At 34.5% G+C, this 16,533-nt stretch overlaps 1 protein-coding gene across 4 annotated transcripts in view; it reads right to left on the reverse strand.

Moving 5' to 3' along the window:
* Positions 1–16,533, reverse strand: part of LOC123676812 (probable G-protein coupled receptor No18) — a 174,346-nt gene that overhangs the window by 139,158 nt on the left and 18,655 nt on the right. For 2 of the 4 annotated variants that reach the window (XM_045613038.1, XM_045613037.1), the window contains exon 1: positions 4,198–4,471. The exons of the other annotated variants lie outside the window; for them this stretch is intronic. The gene's annotated coding sequence lies outside the window, so the exon portion shown is untranslated. Of the gene's footprint in view, positions 1–4,197; positions 4,472–16,533 lie in introns of those variants that run through there. 4 annotated transcript variants of the gene reach the window in all.

Here is a 16,533-nt window from a genome sequence, read left to right on the forward strand (position 1 = left end):
ATCAATGTTACTTTTTTGCCAGTTCATTCTCTTGAAATACCAATTTAAAATTAGTCTTTCGCTCACTTTGGCGCATTGTCTTGATGAAACAGCACCTTATTTTTCTTCAAATGGAGATGTTTTTTAACAATTTCATCCTTTAAACGATCAAATAACACTATATAATAATCGCTGTTAATGTTCTGGCTCTTTTGGAGGTAATCAATGAATATTATACCTCTCGCATCCCAGAATACTGATTCCATAACCTTGCCAGCTAACTGTTTTTTCCTCGCTTCGGATTTGGTTCATCGCGTGCAGTCCACTCAGCTGACTGTCGATTGGACTCCGGAGTGAAATGATGGAGCCATGTTTCATCCATCGTCACATATCGACGCAAAAATTCAGGTTTACTGCTCTTAAACTGCTTCAAACACTGCTCAGAATCATTAACACGTTGTTGCTTTTGATCGATTGTGAGCTCGTGCGGCACCCATTTTGCACACAGCTTTCTCATGTGCAAATATTCGTGAATGATATGATGTACATGTTCAGATGATATCTTCACAATGTCTGCTATCTCGATCAACTTCACTTTACGCTCATTCAAAATTATTTTGTGAACTTTTTTGATTTTTTCGTCGGTGACAGCCTCTTTTGGGCGTCCACTGAGTTCGCCGTCTTCGGTGCTCATTTCACCACGTTTAAACTTAGCATAGCAATGATGGTTGATTTTTCTGGTGCAGATCCCGGCAACTCTTCATCAAACCAAGATTTTGCTTCAACTTTTTCCCTTTAAAAAGCAATATTTTATCAGCACACGAAATTCTTTTTTTCCATCTTTTTTAAATAACCAGTAGCTACACTCACAACGCAATATCTCACAAACTAATAGTCGGACTGCTGTCAAATTTTGACACGTATCGTTTGAAGGTTGGTACTAACTAAAAACCATATGGATTTAACAGTAGTATCTCCATCTGTGCATCAGACCGGGGACTTTTCAATTGGCCTAATAAGAATGTAATATCTAGTGGGTTAATTTCTGAAAGTTACAATCAACTGATGATTGAACCTCGGATTATGCCAATTGACGAACATACCCAAAAAAATTCAAATATTTCAGATCTTTCCGTCATCAAAGAGTTAAACCTCATAAGATTGAGCCAATCCCGGCTCAAAATTCTAAAATTACAGATATTGTTGCAAAGCGACAGATTCAAAATTCAAGCAAAATGTTTTCCCAGTACATCCAACAAATCAAATCGAGAAGATACCGCATCGACTTCAATTCCATTATTTCCTTTTCCTCGTTTTGGACACAAAGAGAATTATCCAATGTCACTTCAATCGTATGTTTGAATGATCTTCCGAGCAATTTGAGAAAAACACGAAACTGAACGAAATGTTCGAAAATTCCCCTATTCAGTAAGGCATTGTATCCATTCTTCTCTATCAGTCGACGGATTCTTTTTCAGTTATATCCTCCAGATCCAAACATGATGAAGTGCAAAGTGGGAGATGAAATTCCTATTTCCATTCAGGTTATTTCCTCGAATATAAAAGAAAAAATACTGTATTCAACACCCGTTTTAAACTTATCTCTCACACGACGTATTCGTGTGAATCATTTCGAAATTTTTCGTTCAACATGTTTTGTCATGTTTATCGAATGAACCGGATTCTATAACAGTAAAAAAAAATAAATATCGCACCTCTTGCAAAATCATTGACGTTTCTCGGAGGAAGAATAAGGCTTTTTCTGTATTGGAAAAAAATATTACCACATTCGTATTTCCGGAGAAACTGAGAGTATATGAATCATAGGATGAAAGTGAAGTCGTTTAAAATCGATAAATTTTTCTAAGGGCACGCCTCTGACATCTGAACGTCAGCACAACAAATACGTGGCGGTTTTTTCAATCGACATAAGTTATTTTGTTTGAATAGTAGATGCAAATATCGAAGATAACCCTGACTTTGTGTCAGGAGCTTTCGAGCGCTTTTTCATGCGCCTTTTCGCCAGAGAAAAAGTTCAGACTAGAAATTATTGATGATGCTAAAAATTGAGTGTAGATGTTCAGTTATAAGATTATAATATTTTAAATATTGTGCAACACCTTTTTTATGCAATCAGCAAAGAGTTTTTTGAAAATATATTATCATTATACCATCAATTTCTCTGAGATTTTGAGAACAGCTCTTATGATTCAAAGTATCTGTAGTGTCCCATCACATACCATTTATATATCCTACGCTCATTCTAAGAAAATCAGATACAATTTATGAATGGAATACATTGTCTCTAAAATACTAACAGATTCTGGATATGAGGTCTAGACACATACCAACATTATATGTTTGAACAAAAATGAATGCTCGGCCCAAGAGTTCAATGCATTTTCGAAATTGTAGGTGAATGAGTTGCAGATGGCAAATTTCGAATTATATCGGTTTTAAGACTAATTCCTAATTATAAACCGAGTTTCAAGGTTCCCATGTATTTATATTCAATTTGTTGAGAATTGAGTCATACTGTCTAATTCAAATCGGTAGATATCATATACTCAGAATTCGTTAAACAAAAAGAAGTTCATTTTGTGTGTTTCTTTACTTTTTGTATGGCGATATGTAAGTAGGTAGGAAAAATTTCTTTGGTGTACTTTTCAACTCTGAAATCCAACATTTTTTCAAATATATTCAGCTATTTCTCATGTAAAAAACGTCTGGTTTCCTATTGATATAGACAATAATGTGACATTGTATATCCATTGCTGTTTATCTACTGTGATGAAAACCAGGACTATTGCAGTCAATGTTCTAATTTCATGATTTAACTTTAAATTCAATGATCATTCAAACACACATTTCAATTTTTTCAAATTAAGTTCGTATATTTCTTTTTGAAAGTAACATTTTGGCTTGATTCTCAAAAAAATTATCCCAATATATAATAACAATATAGTTTATTGAAGTAAAAACATTAATTGCAGAGGCTTTAGAAGCTGTAATATATTTTCATAAACACCAGAAAAATAGATAGAATACCTAAATCGATGATTTGAATCTTTGTCTCTCCTTTCATATCAATTTCTGAACTGAATTTAAGTAATTTTTCTATAATTGGTACATTTTTTGAATTATACCTTCTAGATTTAAAAAAAAATAACTTCCCATAAATTTTTTGAGGAATTATTTCCATTATCTTATTTGAACTGTATTTCACAGCTTATTGGTTATTTCTACTCCACCCAAAACATAAATTCGACGTCACAACGTGGTTTTACATAATTATCAGAAAATATTATTTCTGTCTTTCATTTAGATGAAACATTTATTAGGGGCTCATCTATTTCTTTTATTTCATTATTATGAAGTATGTGTTGTTTCCTCTAATAAGGAAATTCGATTAATGTTGAAGTATTTTTACGTTGAAGGAATTTCATTTCACAATTAATTAGGTATGACATCTTAAATAAATAATAATAGATATAGTGGATGCTCCCTATTCCTTTCTATTCTATTGGAAATATGGAACTCCACAAGAAAAATGTAGTTGATGTATTGCAATCATTACTTCAGTCATTATTCATTGAAAATTGTTTTTTTTCTACAAAATGAACAATACGTGTTTTTCTGAATGAGGATTATATTCTAATAGTTAATTGTTTTGCTCTCTATTTAACGAAAATTCATTAAAAAAAATTAAAAACGAATTCATTCGAATCAATTAATTAGAGTAAAACAACTTTATTTTCGCAATAATAATTTTCCTTCAATTTAATTAAGTTGAATAAATGACTCATTTAAATAATCAATTGATATCGAATACAAGTTATTTTGGATAACTGGTATGTAAGGGATCTGAAGATTCACTTTTTAGCGAAACAATATCTACTTTTCACGTAGGTAATTAAATAGTAGAAATTAGAATAACTTTCATATAATTATAATAATGTTGTTTTACATTCCATATGTTAACACAAAATAAGAACTTATCAGAAAAAATTTCATATAGAAATATCCGTTTGGCTAACTTTTACGTATAGTTATAAAATAAAAGATAAAAGAATTTTTCTTTATTCCATAATTGGTTCATAATTAATTCTCTCAAAAGACACCACCTGCAATAAAAAATTAAAAAATTCTCCCCCTCAACAATATAATCTTTCAAATAATACTGCCAACAGTCTCAAGACATTCATCAGATCTACTTACACCACAGAATTCGGTTGTGGTGAACAACATCCGTAAGTCTTCATTGCGGCCAGAAACCCCACAAAATTTCAAAGTCAAATTTCCCCCAGAAAATCCCCAGAACAATTCCTGGCTAAGTCCATCACAGCATCGGGAAAATTCTACGGCCTCAAAACCGCTCAAAACTAGTGAAACTTCTGAGGGAAGAGCGCGAAAACGCTCGCTTCGTCGGAAAATCGGGAAAATCGCCGTGCCAGCGCAACAGGCAGCCACGGGGCGCTTATCGCAACTGAAAATTGGAGTAGAAGGTTCTCGGGAGCTGCGGCCAACTCCTGAACGAAGAAGGCAGAGTGTGGACTCCACGTCGGCGCGATGTTCCTGATGGTAAGTGAATTATCATCTGCCAAAAATCCTGGAACCCAATAAAATGTTACAGGTGTCAACTGAATTTCAACGTTCCTGTTCCGGATCTAGTGAAGAAGTAAGAGGAGACAGAAGTTGGAGAAAATTACGTAGAAGAGAACACGGAGTCTTCGATATAATTGAAACAAGTTTTATGACTACTCTTCATGTTTTTACTACCTAAAATTTGATATTAACATAGAGTAATAAACATAAATAGAGGAAGTATACGAAATTTTTACATGTCCCCAACATGGTTAGATTACGTTGTCGGAGTGTGATATATTTTCAAATCCACAATTTTACTATATCGTTATGAATGTATATTATATTGAATGAAATATATTTATTTTAGTGATTCCCGATTAAATATGCATATTTGAATATTTGGAATCCCATAGTTTTCCTAATTCTCGAATTTATAATAAGTAGAATATTTATTATTTTCTGTATCTACCTGCTGAAATCCAAGGTTTGGCAACTTTTGCTCTCCTAGTGTCATCGGTTGTTTCGCGTCATTTGGCGCGCTTGAAGTTTGTATTCTGAATTTCTGATATATTTAGCTATTTATTTCAATATATTTTGAATTAATATAAAACGTTGATTCACTCCGGGACATAAGAAGTGCGTTCTTTGTGTAGAAATTCGCGAATTGAGAGAAATATCGTATCACTGATATGTTTTTATTTCCGCACGCTTCCTGTCGAATTTGATAGTTAATGTTTAGGACAAAATTTGCTTACTGAAAATGACATATGTTTCCTCTTTATATGTTTATTACTCTAGATTCGACATGTATAATGTTGTAAATTGTTGGGAAAGGGTGATCTTTACCTATCTACACAATGTGTTTAAAGGTGGAGAATCGCTTATTTTTGGTGAAATCCATTCGATGTTCGGTCTGTTCTATGTTTTTTGTATTGCAAGTTAGACAAGTTAACTCATTTACTGCTGATATACTGGTATTTGGGTTTGAATCTCTTACATTTATTAATAACTATGATAATTCATTCAATAGTTTGAAGATACGAGAAAGAAATGATTACTTTTAGTTTTTATGATGTGGAATATTCAATTGATTTTCTATAATTGCATCTTTTAACTTATTGTTTGCAGCTATTGTTTTTATAGTTTCTATTTCGGTTTACTTTGGTGCTTGTTCTGTGAATCATTGAGAGAAATACTGAAATTGTCTGTGAATTTAAGAGGTTTGAAGGTGCCAAATATCAGTGTATGTTTTCTAAACACGTTGAATCTAATGTTTTGATTCAAGTGATATATTGAAATGTTGAAAAATGTTGGGATGGATATTATTTATGTAATTTAAGATTTGAATCAGTTGTGTGTATTTACCAGAAAGGCAAGCAGGCATCTACTTTTGGTATCGATTTGTAGATGACATACATGCTCGCCTTTCTGGAACATCCAGACAACTAAATCAATCTGCTGTCGATGACAAGCCGTCAGCGGATGCACAAGTTGTGGTCGATAAGACTGCAAACCAAAAGCTGAAATTCGACGGCAAACTGTACGAAGGGTTACAAGACATCCTTCATTTCGAAATCATTTTTCTTTTACATAAAAATCTGTCTATTAATGCCATTGATGGAAGATGTACTGGACCCAATTCGTCTACCTTGATAAAACCGAACTACAGAAAGGTTACGGTTGAGACGATTAGCACTTCATCTGAATTAAAAACCTCCTTAGCTTCAAAACACCAAATAGAACACAAAAACCAAATAATTACAACCAAAAACAATACCGAAATGGATTTGATTTTTCCAAAAATATACCATAAAATTCCATTTGTAACATCAAGTTAAACGTCCAATCTTCAATGGATTCTTGATAATTTTTAATTTAATTTCAATCAATCATAAACTTCAACAAGTTCAACATTTCTGCAAAGTTTGGTTAAAAAATTCTAACGCCTTCTCAGAACGCCATATCAGAATCTCGATTACTAACTTGTATGAAAGGTATCAACATAAAACTTCTTTCCTATTCTTCGATCAGGAAATAGAAAAACATCTCCAGAAGACAATCGTACTGGGAAAACGTTGAAAGTACAAAACGACGACTGCCAAAAAATCAATCTCTAGTTGGATAAATTATCAAAATTCGAAAATCTGAGAATGAAGTATCGGATTATATCGATACTTCGTATTATTTTTCTTTGTTATTCCCAAATGACTGGTTTCAGAATCCGAGGAAGTCATTTAAAGTTCGAAAAAAGGCAATCCTCCAGGCAGCCAGGAAATGAGTGAAATATTTCCATCTAAAATATTATTTCAGAGGGAAAAAAAGCAGATTGAACGTAAAATCTCATTTGAATGCGAGAAAGGTAGGGATTTCCAATACTTCAACGTAGCCATAGCTTTGAACGTCGAATGAACAATTCCACTTCGAGAATAAATATATACTGATTTATTCCCTTGATGGAGTAACAGGATTAACGACTGGACTGGAACTGCCACTATTACATTTTAAGGACTACAACTTCGAATCATGCAGTAAATGAAATTTTAGTGGAAGCCTATTTGCCAATATATTTTTCAGGCATTTACGGGGATCGAATGTCTGTATCATGTACTTTGTTCAAGTGATGTATATGTAGGTATATTTACTTTGTACTATTGTGCTATTCAATACACTAATACTCAATGAAAATGGAAATCAGTTAGTGGATAGATTTTGATGAAAAATTATAATATATTCTCAAAGCTTTTGTGCTAAATATGTATTGAGAAAGAAGTAAGGATCGGATTTAATATAAACGTGAATTAAATTTCTTTCAGTTGATGTCAATTCAAAGTTGAACTAAAGAGTGTTTTTTTTGAAGCTATAGAACTTTAAATTGCAATAAAACAACGATGGATTATTCGATTAACATGAATTTTATTTATCCGCAAGATAGTCTTGTGGCATTACATTTTAAATATGATTTCTGGCATATGACCGCCGCGGCTGGCTCGGATGTAGTCCAATCCTGACGTCCAATTTTCGATGACTTTTTCCAACAGTTGTGGCCGTATATCGGCAATAACACGGCGAATGTTGTCTTTCAAATGGTCAAGGGTTTGTGGTTTATCCGCATAGACCAATGACTTTACATAGCCCCACAGAAAGTAGTCTAGCGGTGTTAAATCAAAAGATCTTGGAGGCCAATTCACAGGTCCAAAACTTGAAATTAGGCGGTCACCAAACGTGTTTTTCAATAAATCGATTGTGGCACGAGCTGTGTGACATGTTGCGCCGTCTTGTTGGAACCACAGCTCTTGGACATCATGGTTGTTCAATTCAGGAATGAAAAAGTTAGTAATCATGGCTCTTTACCGATCACCATTGACTGTAACGTTCTGGCCATCATCGTTTTTGAAGAAGTACGGACCAATGATTCCACCAGCCCATAAACCGCTCCAAACAGTCAGTTTTTCTGGATGTAACGGTGTTTCAACATACACTTGAGGATTAGCTTCACTCCAAATGCGGGAGTTTTGTTTGTTGACGTAGCCATTCAACCAGAAGTGCGATTCATCGCTAAACAAAATAAAATGGACGTGCGCGATATGTTTTCCGCACAGAACCATTATTTTCGAAATAAAATTGCACTATTTGCAAGCGTTGTTCAGGCGTGAGTCTATTCATGAGTATTGCCAAACCAAACTGAGAATATATCACTTGACAGCTGTTAAATCGGTAGCCATCTTGAACAGTAATGCCAACTTAAAGTTATATACCTCGAAAAAAACACCCGTTACATACCAGTCTTTCCTATGAAACGAAATAAAATTAAATTTTTTTTGAATTCTAGTATTGCGTTCTGAATTAAACTTTCAATAACATTCGATTCTTGATTCCTTCACAGCCTAAAACGCATTTTCTAGCGTTTATTTTTTGTGGAACGCCCTGAAACTCGTTATAATGAAACTAGACCACTTCAGCAGAGGTAAATATGTGAACATATCACACCTAGATAACTTTGACGATTCCCGAGAGACAAGAAAACAAATTCGCATCTTACCAGGTTGGTGTTTGAGCTCAAATATTAGATAATTAGCAAGATGGGTTCTGGTCCCTTCACATTAAGCTGCGGCTTTATACCAAACGCAACTACAAAAGAGCATATATCTCAAGCAGGAATCTAGAACGAGAGTAAATAAAACTAATTATGTAAATATTTCGACGCGGTTAGAGTGCAGCGTACTGAACAATTATTATGTACAATGGAAAGACGAGAATGGAATCCTTATGGTAGTAGAAAAGGTTTGATATTTTTGATGGCATATGTCAACTCATTGAAGGAATACTAAAATTAATTTCATCCTGCAGGATCAGAAAGTGGGTATTATCATATGTCAACCACAATTATTCTACCTAAAACGATTTCGTTATGAATGTTTTCTTCAAACATATGGCATTCATTATTCATTGTTCAATATATGGGTATTCTTTTGAGATAGACTATAGAGCAATAAAGAAATTATTGATTTCAAACAATGAAGTATGTGTAGATAAAAATCTCAGTATTAGCAGAGGAAATGTAAACGTAGCATCATACATTTTAACGTATGATACATGAGCACAGATAAACCCCCCCATGAAGGAACTTTTGATTTTTTCAATTTTCTAAGGTATGGAAAATTTTACAAAAATTTTTCAGGTGGGATCGAAATTCGGCTTATCATGGATCGTCAATTCTGGCACCGCTCAACGATTTTCTGTAGCTCTCACAGTTTTGAAGAAATTCGAACTCGAAATTTGGGAAAAAATTGAATTTTCATCCAAAAATCGTTACATATCCTGAAGTATTCGTCACAGACCCCTCAAATAAAAACGTTTTCTGAACATCGAGTTCTGATCTGAAACATAGTGAGGTTTCAAGGGCGTAGCTTACGTCCAGCAAAAGTTGCAGCCTAGGGAATTTGATCAATTTTTTTTTTCGAGATTTTCAGATTTTTACTCATAATTTCTGAAATAATGTACTAATCGCCAAACTGCAAACATTTTCGTGATCTACATAGTCGAATGAATCAATAAAATGGTACAATAGTCCCATGAAAGAACTTTCAATTTTTTTTCAATTTTCCAAGGGTTAGGTACCTATGGAGGATTTTTCAGGTGAGATCGAAATTCGATTAATCAGGGATCGTCAATTCTGGCACCGCACACCGATTTTGCGTAAAAAACTTGTTACTTGAAATAGCAAGAAAATTATGGTCAAGTCAATGCTCTAAATGTTAGATAATTATTTAGGCAAGTGACAAACAACCTACCCGCAATATTTAAGGAGATGAACTAGATGAAAAACACGAAGAGAAATAAAAGATTCTGACCCACTCCTACACATCGTTAAAAACAAAAGTCATAAAATAGAAGCAATCAGTTATCCTGTTAACTTTTTATTGATTTCATGCTAAATTCTCCTCATAAAGCTAACTTCAGCTGAACACGCTCGTTCATTCTTGGCTCCTTTGTCAATTGGTCTACTGGAATTGAAAGGGTACATTTACCGAAAGTCAATATTATCGCATTCATTGCATCGCAAGTTATGCAAATTTCCTGGTTTGCAGTACGCTGTTCCTTCAGTTGATGAAAGGCATTCCAATCACATTCGGCTTACTGGCAAGATAATTTCTGCATTCTAAATGGGATTCCTAACTTGTTGTCTCCTGCACATGTTCGTGACCGATTCTCTAGGCCAAAATTGCAGAGGCCTTATATAGCAGATGTGTTCGGAATAGTCTTCAAAGAATTTCTGAGACGTGTAGAACTTTGGAATATGTTGTATCTGAAAGTCTGTTTAAACTGTTGAAATATTCAAATAAAAAATTTTGGACACAATTGATGTTTGATAAAATAGTACATGAGTATGTAATACTATAAAAAAAATTCTCACGAGTATTGAATATTGACCACAAAAGTTACAATTCTTTTACGCTTAAGTCCGATTGATTTATATGAAAATGGCCTTCGTTGAAAGTATATATTTCCTGCGTTTTCATAGTAAATGCACTATGTAATTGGTCTCTATTTTTGTGCGAAATCATTGTGCTCAGATTAAACTGTCTTAAATGATTATGCGCAGTTTTAACGGTTCATTCTAATACTAGAAAATATTACGTAAAAATGCCGAATCTTTCGTTTTGAATGCAAGTAGAGGATAATATAAAGGCTATGTTTCAATCTTGAGAAAAATAGTTTGCTTAGTTTGCCATAACAGCTATTGAAAACTCAATGTTTACGGTTCTTAGTGTTAAAGAAAAGAAAAAGCCAGTCCATGGATAGAAGAATTGAGTAGTTTATAATGATTATTATGCCATATTTATCGCCAACCTCATTTAGAGAAGGCACTTAGATGGATGGATAATGATAATGTCATAAAATCTTGAAATAGCAAATGGCGTCACACAGGGATCCGTTTTTGGGTCCAAAGTTTTTCCAGATTCATGTTATCCGATTGTCATTGAGTTTTTTTTCTTCACGTCGCCATTACTTAGCTAACGAGTTATATTTGTCTTTCAGACCGGAAGAAACAAACCTGGTGATAGTAGTTTTGAATTATGACTTTACCAGTTACTCGTTTTCTCGAAAAAACATTTCCTGAGACTCAACTACTCCAAAACGGTAGGAATAGTAATCGATAATAAAATATGGAGGGGTTTTTTCTATGCTGAATACACACCTCGGAAACGTCTGGCCAATTTTCAAGTTGGATTTAGGTCTCAGGTGAAGAATCTTGGTGTGATCAAGATCTACGGTTCTCTACCAATATAGGTCGTTGTAAAAATACTATAGTAGAATCCACATATTGTGCTCCACTGAAAATTAGGCTTTCCCATTTCAATTTTTGTGACAGCGTGTCCCTGTCTGACTGTTTTGAACAGTGGTAGAGTCTAGAGGGTGCAAAACTCGTACTAAAGGATGATATATGGCATTAGAAAGTTCTAGCTCATTTCACATAATTATGTTGGAGTTGTTCATACATTGAGGCTGTTTCATTCAATTTTTTACAATCTGCAACGATTTTGCACGCTTCGGTCCATGTTACGCTACTGGAATTTTCGAAGACGCGGTAATTTGTCAGTTGGTCGTGTACCATCGGTCGGAGCGCGGATGCGCGGATCTAGAGAGAATCTTCTGGGAGATTTTCAATAGTTGTCGAGACTTCAGCAGGGATACGTACCTAAGATTTAGATTTCAGTCATTAATTATTTAATTTGAGATTTGGAATCTAATTTATCGGCGAGAATTGTGTCGGGATTCTCGGTAAGTGTTGACATGAATATTTGTATTCAACAAGTAATAATCTCACCAGAACGAATTAATTTAATTTGAAACAGTCGTTTTTTTTAGAGTCATCCATCTTGTCGAAACGTATTTCAGGTTTGGTAGGGTTCTTTTTGTGTCAAACAATTTCAACAAAACTCCTTCTCAGGTTTATTTGATAATAAATGTAATGATTTCTTTGTAATTTTTTGCTTAGAAATCCGAGAAGGAGTTGTTAATTTAGTTAACATATTCTAATATCGCTGTTCATTTTCTCAAAGCACCTCCCGTGTGATTGGAACAACAGAAACCTCTCTTGGGTTTAAAAAATATCAAGAAGTACTTTCTTGAGACACAGAATTTGGAATAGTACGTACGTTAAACCACTTTAGTTCCTGAATCTGAAAGAATACCTGCTTAACACCAACACCTGGCATCATCACATCAACTTCATTAAATGGAGATTGGAGTACTATAGCTTCCTGATAAGATCTGGTGTTCAGAAGGCTGAAAATAATTTACAGAAGAGGTTCCTAATAGCAGAGTAACTCATTTAAAACTGATTTAAGTTTCTATTTTATTATTTGTTTAGAGTGAAAAGGATCGATCTTTGTATATTTTAATTTTATTAAATTTGTAAACACCTGGGTAGGAGTTTTGTTGCCAAATAAGCCAAACCACCCCTAGAAATTAATCTTTAGAGTTTCATGGGCAATTGTAACGTTACAAATCAATCCCCACCTTATCTCTACAACAACAAAAAATTAGACCCAAAATCCATATTTGAATTTAAGACATCAAAAACGATAACTATTTCTCGTCTTTCCACGAAATTTTTTGAAAGATCATTTTCAGTCACAGTTCTCTGAACTAAAGCACTTTTGAATCGTTATGAACTACCTTTTCGACCGGTAATTGTGAAACTGCTGAAATATTTGAGTTCCTAGTGAGCAACGTTATATCTTCGTTGATTTCTCTTGAAATATACTTTTTTTTAATATCAAACGAAACCTCTTATTGCAAAACTCTGTTCTCTACACGTAATTAATAAATTCTACGATGCTAAATGGCGAATGCTCCAGTACACATTTTCCGTCAATACCATAAAACATAAAAGGGGATAAGCTGAAAACATCCACCGGACAATGTAAACAGAAACTCTAAAATCTGGAGCTCCGAAGTAATATTTTACCCCGTCAATTAAAACCTCACTTCGACTAGAACGTGTGCAAACACACCAAAATATAGCAGACATTAAACCGAAGAATTTTGCGAATACCCAGTCATCTTCCTATTTGAACAGAAAGATTCGGGCAGATGAGGAAGGCCGAATTTTTCGGTCTGTGTAAATATCAGGAACTTCTACGAATGCGGTTTCCGGTGACGTGTTTAGTTCAGTCGTATCCGCGTAAAGCATGTATACTTTGTACGGGTTAAATATTCTGCCTCGAGTGATATTCGATGTGTTCGGACCGTTTCATATCCCACACGCTTTTCTGGCGAATATATAAAAGCTTTTTTTATCGGCTTGTCGAAATGTAACCGCCTGGGAATTATATCAGTATAAAAAAGTACTTTTTAAATTTAGATTGCGTCCACCTCATTTCAAACTTGTGTAGGTTGGGATTTTGGAACCTATTTTTGATATATACGCTGGATATACACTGTATACAGAGTGGATTATTAGGCTTCCAACTGTTGAAATGATTATAAAATAAAAATTGGCAATGTCGATGCCAATACACCACAATGGAAAAAAGAATTCAAGAAGTTATCGAGCACATACAGCTACAAATTTGTCATCATAGTTAAACTTAGTATGATGAAAAATAGATCTTTACATGCCGACTTACATTTCTCCTTCTCATATTCAATCACCGCTGAAATGTGCTCTCCAGTGGGAGCCTCAATTTCATTTGTGCAGCAGTCATCGGTGTTTGTTATATAAGGATTCATTCAAATTAGATATTCTCATTTTGAGCTGTTTGATTTCTTCATCTTTAGTTTCGCATTGACAGTTTTTGTTGGTTATGTTCGCACAGCAAATTACAACTCCCTCAGAATTAACGTATGTGCCGCTTATTTTTAACACACAACTAGGGTGATAGTTTGTATTACATTTATCACATATCACATAATTTTTTACTTCTTTGGAGACTTTTGTCGGACATCTCTTTGGCACCATTTTGAAATACATTGCGAATACATTGAAATACATGTGCCAAGTGGTCCTGAAAATGTCATGAAAGGGATATCTCCTTTGAAGGGGTAGGTATTGAAAATTTGAGCTTAATTTTTAGATATAAAAATTTTCGGCTTAGTTCAAAATCAGGCTAATTAGGGATCGCAAAATCTAATACCGCTCACCGATTTCTCGTAGACCTCACAGTTTTAGAAATTTTCAACTCGAAATTTTGGAGAAATCAGTAAAAATTTGAATTTCTTTACAAGAATCGTGATATCTCCTGAAATATTCGTCACAGACCCCTCAAATAACACGTTTTTTATTGATCGAGCTCTGATCTAACTCATGATGAGGTTTCAAGTCTGTAACTTCGGCCCAAGAGATGTGGCAGCCTCATGAAAATTAATAAATTCATTTTTGAAAATTTCAGTTTATATTACTTCTGAAGTAATGAACTAATCGGCCAACTGCAAGCATTTTCATGATCTTCGTTATCGTATAAATCGATAGAATACTATCAAATTCCCATGAGGGCCGAAAATTTTGTAACAATCCCTTCAACAGGTCTTTTTGAATAATCAATTCTCACTACTTTCCCGAATGAATTAAAATTTTCCGGATATCTTCAGTACTACAATCAGCTCAGGAAAACTGTGATTCACAATAATAACTGTCGCTTCAATATTTCCATCAATCAACATTAAAATTTCATTATTTCTAATTCTAGAAATTTCCTCGAATTCTCACGAAAAAAAAATCCGTAGCATCCTTGATTTTTTGCACAGTGGCCCGAAAGAAAATCCTTGGGACCGCCCCCCCTAAGTTGAAAAGAAATTTCCGCGTAGCTTTCTCCTCAGGGTGAGGCTGATGATAGACAACCTCATTTTAAAATCTGAGCCCCGACGAATTTGCTTTGCGAAAAACAAAGCGTAATGGATAATTAAGTATTCAGGAATTTAAGATGAGAACAGGCTTCTTGTATGTTATTCTACGTATAATGCGAGCCTGGGGTAGTCAAGAAATGGACCAATCAAGGATCTTTCGAACACAGTACAACGGGTCAGGCTTGAAATTCTGCTTTTGATGTATTAGTTTCAATAAAACACTCAGGATGGTACGAAAAAATTCATAACTTACGTTTTAAGTTATATCATCTCGAATAACGCAAAGAAAAAGCTACAATATGTAATATTTTTCTACTCCACACATAATATGGTATCGAATAAAAAAAAACATTATAATACCTGTAGGATCCAGTTTATTGTTCCCTGTAAATAATTGAGATGGTCAACCGGACGCCTTGGAGACCTATTAGTTTCTTTTAATGTCGAGGGCATGACAGTTTCAATAGATTTACAGGGAACGTATTGTACATAATGTAAAAAGGATGTGCTATTCTTCGGGATGTCGAAGAATGTCATATGTCGATGGTAAAACTTAAGGGATTTATGGGGTTGGATTTATGGGCTTGGGAAAGGTTTCGGAACAAGACGATTATGCCACATGTGTTTCATGCTTTTTCTCAGGCCCTAGTTCTTCTAGAATATTCCAGGAATCCGGAAGATCTTTGGGGGCGGTACGGCGTAAATCTTATTGGACTAGGGGGATGGTACCTTCCCCTAAGGGTGTGGTCAAACCGAGACAGGTTAGTTCCAATCGACAGAGAGCACAGTTCAAGATTAAGCCGAAGACGGGAACAGTTAAGATTAAACCAAAGACGTGTACAGACGGTACAGTTTAACTTAAGTCGAAGACGAGACAAGTTCGGTCGGTCAACTTAAGACGTACGACGTAAAGACGGTTCGCGGACTAGATTAAGACGAGTCGCGAACAAGTTAAAGACGAGACGACCGAAATCTTGAAGTGCGACGAAGACGTTTCGAGTAAACAATTAAACGTGTTAAAGACGAAATTCAGTACCGTAGTGGGAAACTTGTAATTAAGACGTAATTAAGATCTTCCCCATACCGAGTTTGTACTGTATAATTGTGGCTTTGTAAATAGATGTAAATAATTGAAAAGAGTTTAATTATTATAAATCCAACAAAGTCACGGAGAAAAGACGAAAGGCCAGGTAATCGAATCATACCTCTAGACGATCGATTAACCAAGCCTACATACCTATATCTTTCATTGTGAGATCTAAATATTCGAAGCAGAATTCTTGTTGAGAACAGTTCATCATCACATTTATTTTCAGTCAATGGATGTTCGTGAAAGCGATGAAACATGCAGAATGTTTAATGCTAAAAGTTTATCATCCTGAATCTTATAAGCACATGCAAGTACTTTCAGGAGATCAAAACTAGTGTGAGAGATTGCCGGTTGTATTCCTTAAAGGCTTGTTAAGTAATTTCCCCAACATTGTAGGGATTGCTGTACCAATTTTTCACCAAATTTGAAACGAAATGTGACATTAATTTAAATGGCTTATTCATATATGGATATTTATGGAACGTCTTCGATTTTTCATCACTTTCTTGCAGGATTCCAATTCG

Source organism: Harmonia axyridis, chromosome 3, assembly GCF_914767665.1.
Source record: "Harmonia axyridis chromosome 3, icHarAxyr1.1, whole genome shotgun sequence".
NCBI classification, from domain to species: Eukaryota; Metazoa; Arthropoda; class Insecta; order Coleoptera; family Coccinellidae; genus Harmonia; species Harmonia axyridis.